Source organism: Mytilus trossulus, unplaced genomic scaffold, assembly GCF_036588685.1.
Source record: "Mytilus trossulus isolate FHL-02 unplaced genomic scaffold, PNRI_Mtr1.1.1.hap1 h1tg000110l__unscaffolded, whole genome shotgun sequence".
Lineage (NCBI taxonomy): Eukaryota > Metazoa > Mollusca > Bivalvia > Mytilida > Mytilidae > Mytilus > Mytilus trossulus.
The window spans coordinates 1,127,737-1,138,219 of NW_026963297.1; the positions used below are offsets into that span (position 1 = coordinate 1,127,737).

General features: G+C 32.7%; 1 long non-coding RNA gene across 1 annotated transcript; it reads right to left on the minus strand.

Annotated features, from left to right (window-relative positions):
- Nucleotides 1-7,033: 7,033 nt before the first annotated feature.
- Nucleotides 7,034-9,885, minus strand: LOC134700042 (uncharacterized). The gene is made up of 2 exons (XR_010103747.1): nt 9,401-9,885; nt 7,034-7,837 (listed from the first exon to the last, which is right to left on the minus strand). It is a non-coding gene; the product is annotated as an uncharacterized LOC134700042 (long non-coding RNA).
- Nucleotides 9,886-10,483: the final 598 nt, after the last annotated feature.

Genomic DNA, 10,483 nt, shown 5'->3' on the forward strand with positions numbered 1-10,483 from the left:
TACAAGAGACACTTCATTTTGTTATAAAAATTTTAGTTCGAAAAAACCTTTTTTTTCATACATTTTTTGTTCGATTTAAAGCCAATGTTATCATTAACTACGTTTCAATATTATTTTACAAATATTTTATCATATACCATCCAAAATAAGAGACTAATTGTTCATGTTTTAAAAAATTAAGGTGTTGCAATACTGTTTTCCATGTGTATATATGTTTCTGCATGGGTGATTTGTACAGTTATATAAATACAGATTTAATGTTTTTACAAAATGCATTCATTTACACGTAATGAACGAATTTGGTAATTGTCATTGTTTGTCGGGAATACACGTACTTGTAATAATTATCCATTCATTTGACTGTTTTTCCCCGAGGGCTAATCATAACCTATGCCATATGGCATGGAGAGATTAATAGAATAGTTTGAAAGGGTTTAAGCTATTATTTCGGGCGATATCTATTTGTGCCAAAAAGTAACTCATTTGCGCCACAACTTAATTGCGCCAATACTTCTTTGGCGCCACTTAATTTTCAAAACTATAGGTATCATTTGCGCCAATAAAATAATCATCTAATTGCGCCAATTTTTTTTATTTATATAAAATAACTAAATGATTGACTTCCCTCCTTCTTTATCCGGGCTCGGGATCGGCAGTTTACCGACTGGCGGAGTTAAAGTCATTTTAATAACAAAAAGTATGCTGAATTAAAACGTTCACTTGTATAAATATACACAGTAACACCTTAAAATGTCTCTGTACATCATTGAACTAAAGGCTGGTATTTGTAGTTGAGAATAGACACATATATAATGTCCTATCTTGAAGCCATGCATGTATAGTATAAAGTTGTTTGAAATATTTTGAACAAATTTTATAGATACCAGCAAAAACTTCCTCTGAAATTGTACACAGAAATTTTAAATTTTAAATTAGCTTTGCATCCTAATAAAATGATCCCGCTTTCTGGATCGTTACACAATACAAAGTCATCATCTTTGTTTGTAACAACACCAATAGCATCCACTATTCAGTGAAATTCGGCTGGAATTTAAGTTGAGCCGGTGAAGTTTTCTTCTCTCTATATACATTTACTGACGCACATATTTTAAATCTTTCTTTTCTTAGTTTTCTTCTTCAATTTTGAAGAGCTCTGGATTTATTATTTTTTTAAGGTAGCTCTGACAACATACCATTTGCTTTTCTTTTGCTATAGGTAAACAAATATTTACAGGTAAATATGGCGCAATTTCATTTAATTAATTGGTAAAAAATAAAGGTTCCGTCGTCAGCATTCACGCCGACTAATTCAGCATTTAGGTTCAGTCTGTGGTTAAAGTTTTGTTTTACATCAAAATCGTTGTCAAACATAATGGAATTTCGGGAAATTGGGACATCGGCTTCTTTATGTCCAACACACAGTATCCAGGGGAAAATTTTGCATATATTTATTTTCATTTTTCCGTATTTTACTACTAGATGGACTTCGTTTTTCCTGAACAGTTAATTTCATGTTTTGTCTGAGGTTAAAGATTTTTGTGCAGCCATCAATAACCGGTTTGTTTAACTGTACAGTTGCAAGTTAAATGCATATATCCATGCAGGTCAAGATCATGATAATGATAAATGAATGTTGAAACTATTTTGTTCTACATGGCGCTGGACTTTCACTCGTTTGTTCAAAATGCAACAGTCAGACTGAGAGCATGTATATATCTTAAAAGTGGGTGTGGCTTTTTTCCACCTATTTTCAAACTTGAAAGGAGACCTCTTTCAGCGACACGAGTCTAGAACATGTACATGTGGCAGTTGCAAGTAATAGCTATATAAATATAAAAGAGAAGATGTGGTATGATTGCGAATGAGACAACTGTCCAAAAGAAACCAAAATTACACAGACATTAACAACTATATGTCACCGTACGGCCGTCAACAATGAGCAAAGCCCATACCGCATAGTCCGCTATAAATGCATTTCAAAGATACTATCATTAGAATGAAAGGTTATAGAGTATATTAAACGTACTTACAAAATATGTCATCTTGTAGAATGTGATTTCACAAATATATTATTTTCAAATTTTTAGTCCAAATCAACGTAAAATCAGTTACACACATTTTTCATGCTATAAATCCATTTCAACAATATCATTTCAAACACACACTAGCTTGCCTTTTCATTAATTTAAATAATACAAATTCAGCTAAATTTTGTTTATTCCCATCAACAGAGAAATCTCACACTTATCCTAGACGTTAATAATACTCATGCACTTCAATTTTATTAAACAATTTATTGATACGGATGACAACACTTTAAAAATACGGTTACATCAGGGTGTAAAAAAAGTGAATTTGTTTTAATTTGAATTCAAAGATAGATTAAACGGTAGCTTTAATTGTGAAATGTACTATTTTTTGAAGACTCGCCTAAATGTATGTTGCATAGATGTATTTGACCCCAACAATTTTATTAAGATCATGCTGTAAATTATATTTATAAAACCATTCATTTGTAAATACCGCATATATCTGCTCACTGTTTGAATATAGAAACTTGTCAATTTTATAATATTGAGACATATCCGAGATTTTGTATTATGTGTGATAAACAAGTAATTGAAGATGAATATCATTTTATTTTAGTATGTGAAAAGTAATGAACTTCGAAAGAAATTTATCAAACCATATTGTTGGAGGAAACCATTGAGTCATAAACTTATAAGACGATCAATGCATTTGAACGGGGACATATAGTTGGAACTCGCCCCTTTTTTTTGTGTGATCGGTTGGGACCCCAATACAGGCTCGTAGTATTTTGAAGCAATTTTGAAGTAATCAAATATAATAAACCAGAGACATATATAACTTGTAATTTATGTCTCTAAATGGACGAATGATAATTTTTACGAAAAGAAAGAAAAAGCAAGTCTATCCGAAAGGTGCTTGTCTATTTGATATTTAAAAGGAAAATGTATAACTATAGTGTGTTCATTGTAAACTTAAACCATAATGCATAGAATTGTCTCTGCATGTTTATAACAGTCACAAGTCACTTCTAGAATTAAAGGTCAGCGATCGATTAAAAATTCGTGCAATTATATTTTGTCAAAATTTTCCAGAACACGTTAAATTTAATATCAGAGCCATATAATACATGTTTTATATCTATGACTATTATGCTAGTAGACTAGTATAGTTTTCTCAGGTTATATTCTCCGTTGATATGTATCTTTCCTTTAAAGTCTTGTTTTTTTTTCTCTAACACTTTAGAATAGTATATACGGGACAACTTCCGAAAATAATCTTTCAAAATGCAAATTTAAAACTTGTATGTCAAATAATTTGACCACATGACAAAAAAATCTACAATAAACATTGGTCACGCTCGACAGATTTCGATATGAGACAGTTACACGTGCCGTTACAATAGCCAGTGTACACGCATCAGCGCACACATGTATGTCAAATAGGTCTGATTGGAGGAATGATTCCGAAAACACGCCTACCTCAAACTAATACCCAATCAAACGCCTTTACCAGAAACATAAATAATACTTGGAGATTTGGTTGCGTATTATATTCTTTTATTATTTTATTATTTACTTAATCTTAAATTGTTTACTTTTTTTATTCATTTATTTATCCAAATTTTTGCTTTTTAAATTTTTGTTTTTATTAAACTTTCTTATCATTCTAAATTATTTAAATTACCACATGGTAAACATATTAAATTATTTAATGCCCAAAAAGGCGAAAGCCAGGGCCGACCGTGCAAGGGCTGTATAGCCAGTCAAGGTCGTTAAAAACTCCCATTTGTTGGTTGCGTATTCAACATTTGAAAAAGTTTATAACACTCTTTAATTCGAGCTAAGAAGCAAAGAATATGCCCGAAATGCAAGTTTCCCAATAAATTTCAGCTATCTAGTGATGAAAATAAATTAAAAAAAAAATACAAATTAAAAGTTTTTCGAGTTATATAACTATAAGTCTTTTATCTGGCAAGAACAGCCCAATTTAGCGGACAAGCAGTCAAGTTATTCTTTTTGCTGTTACTGAATATATCAAGAAATAAAATAAATCCCGATATTAATTTGAAACTTTGTTACTGAATACTTTTCCAAGAAAATATTCACATCTCTTGGTAACATGCATGTCGGAACAGAAAATTCTCTTGGGACGTCCAGTAGCATATATATAACGTGCATGTTGGAACAGAAAATTTGGCATACAGTACTTCAGAACGATGTTCACATTATAATACATTATACCCAACAATTGTGATGACGAATTCCTTCCTTTGTTCGAGAACAATTTTATTTAAATAGAAATCTGTGATTTTACTTTGTCCATTACTTCGACGAACCAGAGCAGGTTAAATATCGACCTGTTTTTAATTCAAATTGGTTCTCTTCTTCTTCTTTTGGTATACAATAGTCCATCGACATCCCATGATAACATGCTCAGTGGCGGATCCAGGAATTTTCGTAAGTAATGGCCCACTGACTGACCTAAGAGAGGGACCGCTCCAGTCACGGTTCAGTGATTCCCTATATAAGCAACCAATTTTTTTCCCAAAAAGGGAGGGGGCAAATTGCATGTTTATTTATGTTTAATTGTCATTTTGCATATTTTCTTTGGTTACATCTTCTGACATCAGACTCGGACTTTTCTTGAATTGAATGAATTTTAAATGTACGTATTGTTATGCGTTTACTTTACTACATTGGCTAGAGGTATAGGGGGGGGGGGTTGAGATCTCATAAACATGTTTAACCCCGCCGCATTTTTTGCGCCTGTCCCAAGTCAGAAGCCTCTGGTCTTTGTTAGTCTTGTATTATTAAATTTTAGTTTCTTGTGTACAATTTGGAAATTAGTATGGTGTTCATTATCACTGAACTTGTATATATTTGTTTAAAGGCTAAAGGACACCTCCAGGAGCGGGAATTTCTCGTTACATTGCATTGAAGACCTGTTGGTGACCTTCCGCTTCCTCTTCGATACATTCCCCATTTCCATTCTCAATTTTATATCTTTCTTATGTTCAATGTAAAAATGTATATAATTTTAAATTGCAACTATCTATAGTTCCGTAACTTTCTATCAAGGCGTATAAAAGAATGGTCGTTAAGTGCGTATATATATATTTTTGTTAAATCAATTTTTCTTGTATGTTTCAAACTGGCCTTTACTTTTGACAACGAGTACTTACATTTCCCCAAATTTACCATTGGAAAAAATGTGTAAGCTAATTTTTATTTTATCAAATCTCTTTTTGGGAATTATTTAAATTTTTATGAATAATATTCTTTACACCAAAAATGTTATTTATAAACAGTAATGACTAGTGTATCACTATCGGACACGCAGGACAGAGATGTATATTATCAAATGATTACCTATGCACCTGAAAGTTTAAAATGGAAAGATTCAAGTTTTCGGTCGTGTACACTGACAGAAGTGAAATGATGCATGAACTTGCAAGTCCGACAGGAAATCGCTTGAATACCTGGAGGTGTCACCTGCCAATACATCTGGGAGTAATACCTTTAGCCATGCTGGTGATCAGACAGGTGAAGGTCTGAATTTATTTAAATAAGTTTATTACATAAAAGAATTATGGACAAATTAGATTTTTGAAAACAATTTTCACGGAACGTCAGGGTAATACTTGTACAAGACATTAGTTAATTTTATTTACTTTACATTAAAGTAAATAAACCCAAGTCAGGAGCCTGTTATTAAGTGGTTGTGGTTTGTTTTTGTGTTACATCAAGGATTTGTATAGTGAGACACTATACAAATCCTTGGTTACATATTTGTTTTGTTCATTTATTTTCATAAATAAGGCCGTCAGTTTTCTCGTTTGAATCGTTTTACTTTTTCTTATCGGGGCCTTTTATAGCTGACTAGGCGGTATGGGCTTTGCTCATTGTTGAAAGCTGTACGGTGACCTATAATTGTTCATGTTTGTGTCATTTTGGTCTTTTGTGGAGAGTTGTCTCATTGGCAATCATACCACATCTTCTTTTTTATATTTAAATAGTCTCCCTTTAATTTTTTGTCTGTAGTGTTTTTGTTGATTGCTGTTTATCACATATTTGTTTGTTTGTAGCTCATGTATACTAGTATAAATCAAGTTGTCATCACTGTTGGGTTCTCGTCTGAATTTTTTACATTAACTCTGTTAGAAGCCTAGCTCTTTCCAAGCAGAGCCATTTATAGGGTGCTCATCATGAAGTTTAAGTTTTTGGTCTTTGCTGAAGGGTGTGCAGTGACCTATTATATAGTGACTAAAAAGAAAATCACTTGGTCTACATGGTTTATAGTTTAAGTAATGCAAGTCGTCTCATCAAAATTCATACCCAGTGGTGGATCCAGGGGGAGGGTTCAGGGGGTTGGAACCCCCCTTTTTTGGACGATCATGGAATGGGGACATATAGTTGGAACCCCCCCCTTTTTTCTTGGGTTGGGAACCCCCCCTTTTTTAAATGGCTGGATTCACCCCTGATACCATATCTCCTTAGGCAAAACAAAAATTATGTTTGTTTCCAACATGTTCAATGTAGCTTACAGCTTCTGAGAAACAATTCAAACATTGATGACCTTCTGCTGTTGTCTGCTCTGTAGTCAGGTTGTTGTCTTATTGGCACATTCCCCATTTCCAGTCTCTAATTTCATTACGAAGTATCTGAGAAACAAACCTAACCATGTTAACATTGTATTAAACTGAAATAACCTTAATCACTTAGATTATCCATGAAATAAAATTAAGGTCAGGTCAACCTAACCTGATAGACAAGTAGACCTTGCAAGGTACTCATATACAACAAAATGTATCCAATTACATGTAATAAAATGTAACAGTATATTTTACACTCATTCCCTGAACCAGCTCTTTTAGCTTTTATAAATGTAAAGCTCTATTAAAAATAGCTTACATCATCACCCCAAGACTGTAATACATATTTCTTGCATATATACAACCAACTTTCATGACTTTCATGTAAGGCGAGACAAAATAAATTGATACTTTGAAGTACATGTATTGTTTAATATGTTCGACTACTACATGTACTAGTATAAAATGCCAGTTTCAGAATGAACAGTAATTTAGAAGATTGTCACCATACATGTAGATTCATTCAGACTATTTGAACTACAAATGTATACAGCAAGCTGTCATTTGACTCTAAGTGCAACCAACAACCGTGCCAGGGCTGTAAAGCTTGTCTAGGTTGGTGAAACTTCCATAATCATGCATATATGACACTAACCAATTGTGACGGACCGTGACAGACCCTCACGAAAGGTCAAAAAGGTTTAACACTCCCAGCTGGTGGTACATGAAGCCAACAGTAGCAACGCCAGCACAGAAATTCTTATTATATCCAAATTCTTATTTTAAATGTATAATTATCCAAGGTGAATTCAGATATATATGATCATGATGATGCACTTGTACTAGTATTGACAATGATCATGATGATTGTAAGATAATCACTGAAACTATGAATTTTCATTATTCCAATTTCCTACTTTTTTTCCTATGAATTTCAAGTTTGCTATTTGTTCAATTCACAATTTCCTTTTTGTCCAATCAGAACATCCCATCAACATCATGGCATAATGCTGTTAGCTTTATCAACGTTATTTCCAATTGCAATAAGTAACTCAAAATTATGAATGAATCCACCGTTTCGCAATTTACAGCTACAGAGGTGAGGTACCGTATGAGAGTAATTTAGTGACACTATATATTTCCTATGTATATATGATATATATGCCCCTTCATAATCTTGCTGGGAATCATGCTCAAACCAATGTGATATCTTATCTACAAAAAAAATTTACATTAAGAATTAAGTATTTATAACTTGTATTACATGCGACTTCTATAACATGTATAAAATTAAATAAGTCAATAGCATTAATACTATTTTATATACTACTGTCAATTCAGAAATTAATGTGAGGTTTTTATTATTGCGAAAAATGCGACTGAGTTGTACACGCAATAACTTAAACGCACATTTTGTGATATTTTATATGAATTAAACAGGATTTTTCACAAAATCGTAAAAATTAAAATCGCATTTAAGTCTAAAATGAAAAATTCGCAATAATTTGCAAGCAATAGTTTCTGAATTTACAGTAACTACATGTATTTGATTTGTGATATTTGTAGTAATAATAATTCAACAAATTCTTTTAATAATACTTTTTTATTTCAAAATAGAATTTGTAGAATATTACTACATACATGACAAAGCAATGGTATGCATAGATTATAACATGTTATATTTAAGTTCTACAAAATTTAGAGCAAAACAAATCATTGATAACAATTCAGGGGAGAGTCCAGCCATTTTGAAAACCAGGACAAAGGGGGGTTCCAATTACATGTCCCAATTCAAATGCATTGATCCTCAAAAAGAGAAAGGGTTCCAACCCCTGGAACCCCCCTCTGGATCCGCGCCTGCAATTTAATGAAACATGCCTGGAAATTTATCTTAAATTTCTTATCACAAAAGTGTAAAAAATTGTCGTTAAGGACGCAATGCTGTCACATCATTTGGAATCAGGGCACAATATCAATATACGCTTTTTTTTGCCCCCGGCAATTTAGAGGTTATTGCATATGCAAACCCAAGCCTTGAAGGTATTCATAACAAATATGTGATAAATTATAATTATTGTACATCACCCACCAGTGGCTATATAAATAGGTGCATCATCATTGTAACATACATGTGAAAATTGGTTGGTTATGAGTTATAAAAAATCCAGTCACAGATATTTCATGCAAATTTTAGGACGTGACAGTTATCAATACATTATTAAACATACAATAAATATGAATATGTAGGGTTACTCTAGTCCAAATAATTATGACGTTTGGCAAGGCTATTTAAATTTTTTTCTGGGACGCCTTCCTACAACGTCCTAGGAAGGCGTCTCAGAAAAAAAATAAAATAGCCTTGCCAGACGTCATAATTATTTGGACTAGGGTTACTCCATCAGGGGGTTAGGTCTGGTAATAGGCCCCCCTCCCCCCCCCCCCCCCCAACCAACCAAACCATTGTGAATACACACAATGGTTTAGGCAATAAACAGGTGTGTATCCAGCCCTTTTTAAAAGGGAGGATTTAAACCATAGTTTATATGTACCTTTTTCAAATCATGCATTGATCTTCCAAAAAGGGGGGGGGGTCCAATCACAGGAATAATTTTTTTTACAAGCCCAAATTCTTACTTTGCCTTTGAACAAGTTACTGTACAAGAATGTGGTGTATTAGAAAGTCAATTCATACCTGTATGCACAAATGTAACAAATGTAAACATCTTTCCTTCATACTCTTGGCCGGATCAATGATTATTCTCTCATATTTCTACTCACCAATTGTAATTTCCAGCTCAGCTTATATTGTGCTGTAGTGTCCATCTACCATCATGGCATGTCAACGAATTTGTGTAAAATAAATTTGCCATTTGAAGATGCCGACATGCGACAAGTAAAGAGGGTACGGTAACGTTAAATCGTTTACGGGCTTATTTTCCGTTTTTAATCAAACTTGTCAGATTTGATTAATTATCGTCAGAAAATGTCCCTAATGGATAGTAATTCAAATTAAACCAGCTTTATTATGCTGTATTCATGTAATATATATAACCTGGTCTTCAAATGTACTTCAGGTACACTGGCCTTTTTCTGCTATAATATTTGAAAACTTTATCTTTTAACAAAGTCTTCTGGTGTGTAATATTTTTTTTTATAAAAGGCTCTCGAATTATAGACTAAGTGAAAAATAAAGATGGAAAGTCAAACGCATGAGTCTGGCAAAAATGAACGGACAATGGCATGACAGTAAACGGAAAACGAGAAAAGACATAGATTCTAGTTATATATATATATTGTTCCCTGCCTCACTCAAATGCAATTTATATAGCCAACATTAAAAGTTAAATGAATGCATTCATTTACAATATTAAAAAATGTTACATCTTAAATTTAATTAAACATAATTATTAAGATCACGCGTTTTCAAGTGTTCACGCACAGGCACTTGTCTCAGAAAAAAAAATTCCTATATAAATAAGGTATATATATAGGAAATTTTTTGGCACTTGTCTCAGAAAAAAAAAATTCCTATATACCTTATTATAATAAGGTATATAGGAAATTTATTTTCTGAGACAAGTGCCTGTGTGTTCACGGCCGACATCCGTAATTATTTAATACGGGTGTAAAAATGATCTATTGCGTCAACATGACAAATTTTTCACCACCCACGACAGTATGTAATTGCAAAAACATGTATTGTAATCACTTGTAAACCTTTAATATAAAGGTTCAGGTGCTTTCATTCAATAAATAAATGTTATTTCGGCAATCTGTTGAATTTTTTTTAGTCATTTCGCGGCGGTTTGTTTAGCAGTATGACTTTGAGCTATTTTTTAAAATATATACAAAACATGTTAA